Source organism: Vanacampus margaritifer, chromosome 6 (assembly GCF_051991255.1).
Source record: "Vanacampus margaritifer isolate UIUO_Vmar chromosome 6, RoL_Vmar_1.0, whole genome shotgun sequence".
Taxonomy (NCBI): Eukaryota; Metazoa; Chordata; class Actinopteri; order Syngnathiformes; family Syngnathidae; genus Vanacampus; species Vanacampus margaritifer.
The window spans coordinates 22,673,188-22,685,297 of record NC_135437.1 but is presented as its reverse complement, the minus strand read 5'-3'; the positions used below and the strand labels follow the sequence as shown (position 1 = coordinate 22,685,297).

The 12,110-nt window shown below is 37.0% G+C and overlaps 1 protein-coding gene across 2 annotated transcripts in view; it reads left to right on the top strand.

The window, feature by feature from the left end:
• The first annotated feature begins 11,390 nt into the window (after positions 1–11,390).
• LOC144053230 (transcriptional enhancer factor TEF-1-like) overlaps positions 11,391–12,110 on the top strand; it is a 45,397-nt gene continuing 44,677 nt past the window's right edge. For both annotated transcript variants that reach the window (XM_077567440.1, XM_077567442.1), the window contains exon 1: positions 11,391–11,634. The gene's annotated coding sequence lies outside the window, so the exon portion shown is untranslated. The remainder of the gene's footprint in view (positions 11,635–12,110) is intronic.

Here is a 12,110-nt window from a genome sequence, read left to right as displayed (position 1 = left end):
AGTCAGATTTCTTCAAATTTGACAATGCTTGAGGATTTAACAGCAATCCTAACTATAACTTTCACAAACAATCAATATTTGCTTAACCTAACATCTCTGGTTCATAATCGACTGAGCTCTTGGGTCACTCAAATGGAACTTTTTTTTTTTTTTTTTTACTTAGCCATTATTGCGTAAATGCCACAAAACTTCAAGACAATAGGCAAACTATTTAATACAAACGTGATTTTTTTTCGTACCACTCGTCACTTAATTAATTGAATTAATAACTGAGTATCTTGCTGAAGGACACGACATGATTCACAAAGACTGGGGATTGAACCCACAGCCTCTGGGTTGGGAGAAGACCACTCCATGTCACCCCCTTGGTAACTTATTCCTGTGCTTCAGGATAAGTAACACATTAAAATTCCAGTTTTATTAAAGTCTTTATTAGAACACCATGTCAGGCACATTGACATTTCAATAACACAAAAAACTGCGGCCTCCATAACATAAAAGACAGAAAATTGTAAAACTGCCTCAATAAGACTTACTCAAGAAGCGCTCCTCCAGTAGGATGGGATTTTGATGATTACATCTATAAAGAAAAAGACAGAATGATGAGGTTTATGAGGCCTCATAGATTTCCAATGATAATCAAAATAATGAATGGATCATTTCTAAAACGGCCAATATGGCTAAAAACAACAACAACAGTTTATTCCATATCACCTGCCATTTTTTTGTTATTGAATATATTTATAGTTCCAATGAAGATTTTAGCATTTGACTAAGCCCTAAACATTGATCTGAAATATTATTCCCTTAATTTGATGTTGTAAACAACAAAAGTTAAGAAAATCTATATCTGTTGGAATTTGTTTACGCCAAACAGATTATTATTTGTTTTTCTTTCTCAAGATGCTTTGTTGAAGTGTTTAGCAACCGTCTTCAAATCAAAGTAGGACACCATTCCCTTTTTTTTTTTTTTTTTATCAAAAGTCTCATATTATTCAACTTTTCAATATACTAAAATGGTTCTCAAATGTGTAAAAACATGTCTGTGACATGCATTTATCAAAATTGACTTTGGATCTAATATTTTTGCTGTCCCTAAATCAGCCAAAAAAAATGCTCTGTTCAAAACAGCCTGTTTCACAAGTGTGTCACTTTTATATAAATAGCTGCACCAGGCCACGCCAAGGCCTTCTCTCTCGAAGGGGCAGTGATTTCGGTCATGGTAGCCATGTGCTAATGTTGCGAATGGAAACGACTGATCATGGGAGCAGAAGAAAAGAAGAATACTATTTTAATATGTGGAAAAGTGGCATAACGTTTTACCATAAGAAAAAGTAGCATAACGTTACCACATGTTGTAGCGTTAGTTTGTGATTGTTTAGGTAATGGTTATTTAGCCGGAATCTGCATATCTTGCCGTGATTTTTCTCTGATTTGCCGTGAATGCTTGTAGACATTTACAAGCGCTTATGAATAACACAATGTGCCACTGCGCGGTCGCAACGTCTCATCGAGACCACTTAGCGGCCGGTTAGCATCACAAAATCATGTCAACTAGGTGGCGAGTGGCCAGCCACGGCAAATTAACTACCGCGGATTGTATCTTGACAAAACAATACGCAACCGCTTCATATTATCCAACCACCGTCTGCTTTATCATATCTGACCTCTTGTAACCAAACAACCTCCACGCGACAAAAGTAGCTCCCACTTTAGGCACTAAAAATACACCAGTAATATGGTCGAAAGGTGCACATCTCTTATTAGAAAAGATAGGAAGGAAGGTTAAATCAAAAATATTAAACTTACATCTTTCTTGTTGTCAGTCGTGTCACACTGTTGGGATCGATCCATTATGTTTAAACATGTTGCAAATCCAGCTCTGAACAGGCTATCACTAACAAAACAGTCCTTTGAGAAGTGACGTCGCTACACGTCCTTCAAAAATAAAATGAATCCACTGTCTTCTCAAAGACTTGGGACAAAGGAAGCAACCACTTTTTCCTGATCATTGTTTCCCCTCTCCACGGAGCATTTGCGAGCAGGGAGAGAAAAAATATTTTTCTGTTTTTCTTCCTAGAGATATTAACTCTTTGACTGCCAGACGTTTTCAGAAAAGGGATGCCGTGGGTGCCAGCCGATTTTAAGCATTTTGACTGATCTTTCAAGGTCCATAGAAAATTATGTGTTTGGACTATGGAAACACACATACTACCAAAAAAAGATTGTGCTCTCATCTTTCATCAGAAAAAAAAAGTTTGTTTCTACCTTATTCCGTTTTTCAGTAATCCACAATAGAAAATGGTTAGTTTCACCTCTGTTTTGAAACAAACGTCTTTTAACGTCTTTGGCACTCCTCCATAGAATTTTACTAAACGTTATTTAACGTTTTTGGCAGTCAAAGAGTTAACCTCAGGTCACGAGGAGGACCTTAGGAATATAATCAGGACATAATGGCACCTTCACACTTATTTTATGGTCTCCATGGACCCTCTTGCCTGGGGCCCCCAGTGGGCTTTAAAACAGCGCTGTGCAGCGTGATCCCCGTTTCAAAAGTGTCCCCCTGATCACCTGTCATGTACATAAAGACATGAAAGGTAACACTGATTAGATCAGCAGGCTCCACTCTGAGAGCCAGCGGAAGAGTGAAGGAGGTTCTGACCTCTTTTGGCAAGTTCATTCATTCCATCTCCTCCTCGGAGCAGTTTGATCAATACGCATCATGAAAATGGAGCCTTAAGGCCAATCCTGTAAATGTTATCTTTCACATCTGCGTGGTGCTCTATCATCCAATAAATGTCAGGAATCTGAGGGTAGACGAGGCTACTCCCAATTGGCTGGAAAAGGCAACATTTCAAAGCACAAAAGCAAGAGGACCTTGTGGCCCGCTTTAGACCTCATTGAGATGGGACTGGTCAAGTTTAGGACAGCATGCAGTCAAACAATATGGACATTGATCCAAATTGGAAAAATAATATACAGTGTTCCCTCACTAATAACGTGGTTTGATTTTTGGAGACCTCACTGTTTTGCCAGATAAGCAGAATTCTACTCATTAGCTGTAGTAAGACTGTAGTAAGAATAGCTGATTGCGATCGGACTCATCTAGAGCTATGTGGCATTGTGACTATGCGGCAGTCACATATGAGAAGGATGCACATTTCCCAATAGGTCAGTGCTGTCAATATGTGCAAACAGAAAGCTAGCATAGGAGGCAATGAAGAGGATTAGTGTGCTGCCTTTTCTCTTAACCTTTGTAAGTTCTATTTCATTTTATGCTATTCTTTTTTTCTTTTTCTTTTTTTTCAAATCTTACAACTACAGTATTCCATCTTAGTGTTTTAATTGCAAACACATATTTATTTCTTCTTCTTTTTCTTTCAAATCAGTTTTGGAGTTGCGCACACACAAAAAAGAGATTCTCGATTCAAACACTCAATAAGCACAAAACAATGTGATGACTTCCAACATGACAAAATGAAAATATCTGTAGCCTGATTATTTTTGTCAGGACTGACGTGTGAGCGAAGTTCCATGAGTTTTCATGCATGTTCAGTTGATCAGATCCTTTACTTTTAGTGAACAGTGCGTTGCCACGGCAACAGCATTTCGCCAAAAAATGCACAAACTGCTGTAATGCTAGGTTCATGCACTCGTCTGAACAAATATGAGGTGGATCCGGTGTCGGTACCAAATGTGAACGGGCAGCTAGATTGTATCAGATGATGTCACGCTACAGGATTGGCTGGAAATTGTCCGTTTACAATTGTCCAGTAAAGTTATATGGGAAAAAATTGACGGTAAAACATTGGAAAGAAATGAATAAAGAAGTGATTGAAATAACAAATTGTATGGACTAAAATTGTAAAAACGTGAATAAACCTAAATATATAAAAGCAGGAAATACAGGAAATAATCAAATAGATTGAAGCGCTACTGCAGCGCTAACGAAATGCTTTCTTTTTTAATTGTTCACAAATCACAATGCATCACAAAAACAGCCTTAATGATAATAGGAACAATTAATATTCAAAACTGACAATATTTGTCACAATCTCAGGCAATTAATTTGTGTATTTATCATTTATTCAATATATCTTGCGGTTATATTCTTATGTTTATTTACGTTTTTTACAATTTCAGTCCTTACATTTTGTTTTTTAAATTACATCTTTAATATTTTCTTTCCAATGTTTGACGTCAACTGGATCATTTCCGGCCAAACCTGTAGCGTAACATCTGGCAGCCCGATCACATCTGGTACCGACACCGGCTAAACCCGCTAGGAGAAACACATCAAAGGAAAACATTGATTTCCTTTTGCCAGTAGGTGGTGCTCTTTAGGGTAAATACACGCTAAAGTCACTATAAAAAAATTTTTTTTAAATACAAGTCAAGTCAACTTTATTTATATAGCGCTTTCAAACAGCCTTAGCTGTCACAAAAAAAAGAAAAAAACATATCATAAAAGACAACAAATCACAACAAACCAACATTTACAGATAAGAAAAGTAATGGGAAAAATGAATCACCATTTAAAAAAAAAAAAAAAAAAAAGGGACTCCACCAATAGACAGTGGGCAAATTGTGACTGTTGTGTATAACAATAAACTGTGAGTAAAAGTCAGGATTGGAGCTGGTATGCAAATTGAAGGGAAATTCACTGCAAACTGCCTCATCTCAGTACATTCAGGCTCATTTTGTTGCTGTTGACACAAAACAACGCTGCAGTTGAATGAAGCATCAAATATGTATTTTGCTCCAAAACATTTATACTTTTTGTTTGTATATATTTTTCACTTATGTTTTGTCTCTTGCCATAATCAATAAACAACCATTTATTCATTGAATGTATTTCATTTGGAAAAAAATACACTGTGCCCTTGAAACGGAAGTTGCTCCCGTGCTATTGTAACTGTTGGCAATCATTTGTAGAGCACAATAAAGATGCAACTGATGAAATGTTGAGCGCAAAATAAAAAGAATGTTTCATTACCCGTGGAAGCAAAACAGCACGTACTAAATACAAATAACATTTTGTTAAATGTTGTATAAAGCACACACAAGCAGGCAAGTGCTTCACTGAAGGTTAAAATGTACTGTACATAAGAAATCTCTCCTCAATTGGAAAATGGCAGCACAGCTCAAGGTTTTTGTGATCTATAACGCTATTGCACTCTTGAATGCCACACTTTTTTCCCTCCCCGTCTTGCATTTGCAACACGACGCATCCTATTATTTTGAAAGTTTGATTAATTTTTTTTTTTCAAGTGTTCTTTTAATTCATTTGATTCATTCGCAGATGCATTCATTTTGAAGTACCACCAAGGCAGTTGTCAAAGCTCAGTTTTCATTTGCCGTCCATTTGTTTACTTAAATGAACGACATACTTTAGCAACTTTGCCAAATTGTCGCGGCAACACGTCTTTGTATTGGTGACCTTTTAAAGAGCTTAATTCTATGCAATCTTTACATTTGACTGAATTGTGATCACAGCAACAATTTGGCACAACAATGCATCCATATTGGTTTTCTGGCTCAAGTCCAATTGAGTCATACACATTTACAGAGTGGTTCTTATCTCTTATCTCATCTCTGATGTCATTTTCAGTCGACAGCAACTGGCAAAATGGCCGCCCCCTTTTAATTCATGCTTAATTCATATTTCGCTATATTAATCAGAATGCCTTGTTTAGATCAGTGGGGGTGCATGCAACATATTGTAAATAAAATTTGGGGTTGACTTCCCCTTTAAAGTGGTTTGCAGGAAGCTCACAAAGTTAGATTAGATTAGATTCAGTTTATCGTCATTACAACAAGTGCAATGAAACAGTAAAGTGCAGACCATTCAGTGCAAAGACAAAAATAAAGGATTTTAAAACTGTGATAATAAAAATAATTATATATATAATATAAATAGATAAAAAGAACAGAGAAAAAAACTAAAACAAGATCATAATGAGAATTCAAATTGGAATATAGAAAAAAGGCACATTATTACATAAGCGTATTGCATTCAGTTGAGAAAAAAAAACCTCAAACAATTTTTTGGGGGGAGCTTTGTTTTTTTGAGTATTTTTTTCTGTCAAAAAAATATTTTGAAAAACAGGCTGGAAAAAAATATTCAGAAAAACAGGAGAAAAACGTATTTAAAAAAACAAGAAAAAAATTATTCAAAAAAACTGGAAAAAAATTATTCCGAAAAACAGAGCTGGTGTTCTGTTTTTCTGAGTTTTTTTTTTTTTTTACCTCTGAACTCCAAGTGACTTGTTGCTTGCAGACTCGCTAATAGCGGAAGCGGACACTTTCCCGCATTCCTTCATATGCAATAAGATGGTCATGTTTACTTACTGGCTCTCAATAAAGGGATGGATGTGTATACTGTATTGTGGTTTGTTCTCTAATCTCTGAGGGAAAACCCCTTTAAAAAAAAAAAAATCTGGAAAACAACTATTTTTTAAAACAGGGGAAAATTACTCAAAAAAAACAGAAAAACATTTTTTTTAAAACTGAAAATTACTTTTCAGTTTACTTTACTTCAAAATTTTAAATAAGACCTATAGTCCTTTGATTAGTCCACAAAACAAGAACATTATTCAGCATTAATTCATCAAGCATTTCCCTCCATTTTTTTTTTTAACAAGATGATAGGGTGGTATGGACAAAACTGTCTCTTTATATGATTTGTTGTTTTTAGCATTCATTTAACATTATACATTTTTGTTAGTTCTGGATATGTAGGCTTGATGATGATGTTAATGATAAAATATAATAATAATAATAATAATAATAATATCAAAAATGAGGATTTATTAATACAACAACTTGGTAGAAAAGTGCAAGCGTTTAGGCCTCGAGCACCCAGTGTGTTAATAAAACATCAGGAAACCAGGTGAGGTCATATTTGAGGTCAGACAGATACTGTGTTGAATATTTGCGTTTATTCCTCTGTGTGGTTGTGAGCTAAGGGAAGGAGTGGCGTTTATGTCACACAGAGGCAGTGTGCGCATGGCACACGTGCGGCTCAGCTGTGTACGGATATGCGTGAATATTTCCTCCAAACACGCTGCAGTGTGGAATGCTGTAGTGTGCCTGCTAGCGCTCTGCTATGTGCTTGTGGTGTAAGGTTTCAGTAGGTGTTCCAGGCTGTGACCCTGGCATATCTGTGTGTTTGTTTTATGTCACAGCCCCTCCCTTTGGGGAGATGACAGTCTAGCTTCGCCTGAGGGGATGAAACCTGAGATAGGCAGAGCTTAGTAGTAAACAACAACTCCTTTATGAGGCGGCTGCTTGGTGTATTCAGAGATCTGACAAAGCGAGACAGACAGAAGATTTTCTGGTTAGGTTAGTGGCTCCCGAAAAGTGGGATTCTTGCAACGTAGTCCGTTTAGTGGGGGCCACATTTATTTAGGCCACAACAAAAATAAATCCACGTTTGATTTCAGGATACAGTGAGGGATGTCAAATAAAAGCAGCTGTGCTGCATACTTTTGAAAATACAATTGAAAGTGCATGTTTGTTTATTAAAAGATGGTCATGCACGTTTTAAACATGTATTTTTTTCCCCAAGATTTGTATCAACACAGGCAAATATAATGATACAGTATATTGGCATTCTGAAGGATTGGGAAACTATTTATAAAACACTGTTTAAAAAGCTGCAATTAAGTATGGTGTGTATCACTGGCATGAGATCATCTCACTTGAAGCCTGTAAACAACAAATACATTACACAGTATGAGTCATTGCATAATAATCACATATGTTTTATCACAACTGTTACAGATACTCAAGCACATGAAAACATATATGTAAACATTATTGCTGAATAATTCCTTTACAATAAATAAATATAACAACACCCAATTTAATTTGAGTATTTAGTTAGTAACACAAGGTTGCAAATCAATGCTAATGTTTGGGTTTTTACTCAAGCGTCAGTACATGCTAGCTGTGTTAGCTGCTATGCTAACTGGCCAAGAACAGACTTAATTTAATAATAATAAATAAATAAGAAACTGATATCCATCCATCCATTTTCTGAACCGCTTATTCCTCACAATTATTTAAGTTTGGGTGACACACCATATTACGGTGGAAAACTGACAATAAATGAAAAATAGAACTGACAAAGCAATTAGCATGTTAATTTAATTTCTGCTGAGTCATGTAGCTCGTTTTTTCCCCTCGTCTACTACATAGCTAAAAATATTTTATTAACAAGGTTGTGTGTATGTTGAGACACAACTTGTGAGTATAAGCACTTATTTGAAATATGTACTCATTTTATCTGTCATATTTGATTTGTAAGTTTGTCATCAGGAGGGTGAGACAAGAGAAAACAAGTGATAACTTACATTGATGTTTCTGCATTTGGCAATTTATTATTATATTATATTATTAGTATGGGATTTTTTTTAATGGGCTTTAGGTGAACTGATGAATACACACGAACGCACACGCACGCACATGCACATGCACATGCTCACCCACATACAAAAAAAAATATATATATATATATATATATATATATATATGTGTGTGTGTGTGTGTGTATATGTATATATGTATATATATTAAAAAAAAGAGAAAGAAAAAAAAACATTTTATTTATTTATTTTATTTTTTTAAATTTTTTTTATTTTTTTTAAAGGAAAGCAATGATGATGTCAAACCGAATGAACAATACTGAGCTCTCCTAAGAAAAAAAAAAAAAAAAGAGAGAAAACAAGTGACTATTTTAGGGCTATTTGGCATTTTAATAGCAGCCACCTACCACAGCTAAAATTGTCTCAGCACAATCTTTTTTTTTTACAAGTACATATTACTGTTTTGTGTGCATCGATTATTTGAAATGTTATAGATTGCCTGAAAATGTCCTCCGACTCCGGAATACTGTCAGTCAGTTAGTCCTATTCCTCTTTAATATGTCATGTGATTGAATGCATCCTCCTTGATTGAAGGCGTTTGCATTGCACAGCAGCTTCACAGCACAGCGAGCTAGCATATGATTGACACAAACCAGGGCGACCTGTCCGCATCTCCATCTCATTCAACTATAAGCTGTCTCTCATTCCGGGGCCAGGTCCTTAAAACGCTGCATTTCATCTGCCAATTAATCAACCAAGTTCTTTCAAAGGGGCTTTCAAATGTCGGCAAGAAATATGTGGCTTTCTTTATTTCTCTTATCGTCTCTTCGTCAAATGAATTTTGCAGTGTATAACCGGCTGGTTTCATTACTTTATGTTTATTATGTTTACACCCCAGCAATATACAGTACCCCCTTGAAAACCACATTTGCAATTTGCACATTGTATTGATTCCCATTACAAGAGCTGTTTCAAGAATTTTGCCTTACAACACACTAATGTTATCATATTTTCTTTATTTGAATCATTTTGAGAGACAATATATTGACAGCTTTTTTTCAATTGTAATTTATTCAATGTGATGTCTTGGTGCTGTGCAAAGGGGAAAAAAGTAAATTAAATGATAGTTTAGTTTTGAGAATATTCATTGTGCAGATCTCAAAAGTCAAAATCTAAATTCAGCAGTCTATTGTGCAAACAAACAAACATTGTTTTTATTATAAATATTTCTTTTAAATTGGTATAATCATAATCTTAGAGAGTGTTACGCTTGGCTGATGTTTGTGATTATGTATGTAACGAATTTATTTTCTTTCTTTGTTGTTAGATCTAGACTCTTATTAATTTTCTGTTTATAGTTGGTTACCCTGGGCTGCAACGCCATTCCAGCGAGACTTTTGTGAAAAGTATACTGTATCTTAGCTATCAGTATTATCCTGTTAATTACTAATTGTCCGCCTTTCATGATATCATTATCTGTCGGAATTGTAGCTTATTCGGAGGAATTGACAATTTACCCTGGAGGCGATGATTTCTGACTTTTCAAGAAGCGGCTGCTCTTTAGCGACCATGCGATCAAGCTTGCTATCCTGCCGGCCACACGGGACTGCACGCGTTACAGTGAGATGGACTTGAAGCTTGTTTTTATGGACACGAGGAAGATGCAATGATATCAACAAATGCTATTGCGATTGGTTGGTAGAATCCAAATCTTGCTACAGCCATTTGCAAGATGTAGTACTTAGAGGTCAAGTGCATGATAGCCACTTGCTCCCTGGAAAACTCCGGAATTAACCTAAAGTACCGTGCACGTCCTATATGAACTCCATAGTACTCTCCAAACCATTTTTTATTTCCCTATAACAGCGGGACACATTCCAACGGCCCGGTGGTCATTGTCCTGGATGGACTTTCACTGACCCCCCCCCCCCCCCCCCCCCCAAACTTATTTCTGTAGTTTTTTTTTTCTATACTCTTTATAGTTTTTTTTCTATGCTGACTTCAACCTGTCCTGACTGTCGTTGGCAGCTGTTAATGTTTCTTAAGTTTCTGGAAGCTCAGTTGATCAACACGCAGTCGGCAATTTGACTCAGAAATAGACACAGTTTACTTGTAATCTGATTTGACAAAATTGGGGCATCATAAACAATTGGTAAACTCACACCCCCAGCCCTTTTTTTTTTTTTTTTAAATATAAATTTACTGTCACTGCCACAGGAACAATTGAAATTATGTCACAAGAGTTTATGGCAATAGCTTTAAATTAAGAATTGTGTAATTCAATTCTGCATTTTTTTTTTTTTAAATTACAAATATCTCTGTGTTACAACTTACAATCCTTGTAATGTTGTTTTCGGCATTATTTCCTCAGCGTGTGCCTGACTTCCTGTTGCTACTGGCTTTCAAGTTTACCATTAAATCAGTCTGCTGGGCGTGGCTGGCAAGTTATGCTTTGTTTCAATGGCTTTTAAGACATAAATGATTGTTCTCTACGAAATCTGCCTAGCAACAAGTGGCTGGCAAAACTGCTACCTTTTCCCCCCTTTTACTTTTCAGCAAGTGACATGTGAAACAACTCTTTAGGTAAATTAAACATGTTGTGTTTAGTATACATTTTTGATGCCAAATAAATTGGATTAAAAAAACGATCGTTTTCTTCTAAATAACATTTTACGTGAACTGTTTTCTTTGCAACAGTTTACTTATTTATTTATTTTTAAACAATAATAGCTATAAGCAATTTGTCTTTATATAGAATGTCAAGCCAGGAAAGTTGAAAATGTTATAGCCTGTTCTGCTGTCAGTTTCTTGTTTGACGCTACGTGGTTTTGTTGTCAGCTGCTTCTCTTCGTCCATTGAAGAGTTTGGGCGCCGCACTCTTTCTTTTGTTGTTCAACACAGCCGTGTGCCTCCACTACAGTCAAGCCCCTTCCCCCCAGTCAGCTTTCTTTTTCTTTTTTTTTTTGCCACCCATCCTCCCATCTCTCACTCACTCACTCCATTTCATCCATCCAGGGTGACGCCAGTCACCCCGCCCCGTTCAACTCAGTCCACCGCGTTCATTTCATTCCTGCTCCCATTCCGCGCATATTTCGCATCCTTGGAGAGAGCCGGCGCATTTTACGCACTCAGCGCGTCCGACCCTACCGTCAAACCAAAACCGAGTAGACGCTCACGAGTTGCGGGGGGACCTTCCACATGCTGCGGATGCACCCGTGTTCGCAAAAGTGTGGGAATTTAGCGACAAGCAGGCAAATGAATCGAGGTAAGTTATCCAGGAGGAGTCCCCTTCTCCGCTTTTTTGCTTGTAAACCACCAGACGTTCCGCTCCAAGTGCTCACTGTCGCTTAAAATCAGTTTCGTCTACATCGAGAGGAAAATGGATTCACATAAAGCGCGTTTAAAAATGTAGATCCAAGAATATGAAAGTAGTAAGTGTTTGTCGTGTGCGCCTCAGAGCCGCCGATGTCGCTTTCGTTCCACTTTTAGTTGGCGATTCCCAAGATATAAATGTTGTTTTCTTCCCAAAATGGGCGCCTTTGTGCTGTTCCCTAACAGTTTGATTATCTGGCGGCTGGCTCGTGAAAAAAAAAGAAGACGGCGGCGAAACATGCAGCCAGTTTACAAAGCTGAGCGTCAATGGAGGACTTGTTGCATCGGCGGCTTTTCTCTTCCTCGGCAGGCAGGGAGGGAGGGAGGGAGGCGGGTAGGAAGGCAGGCAGGCAGGCAAGCGGCAGGCAG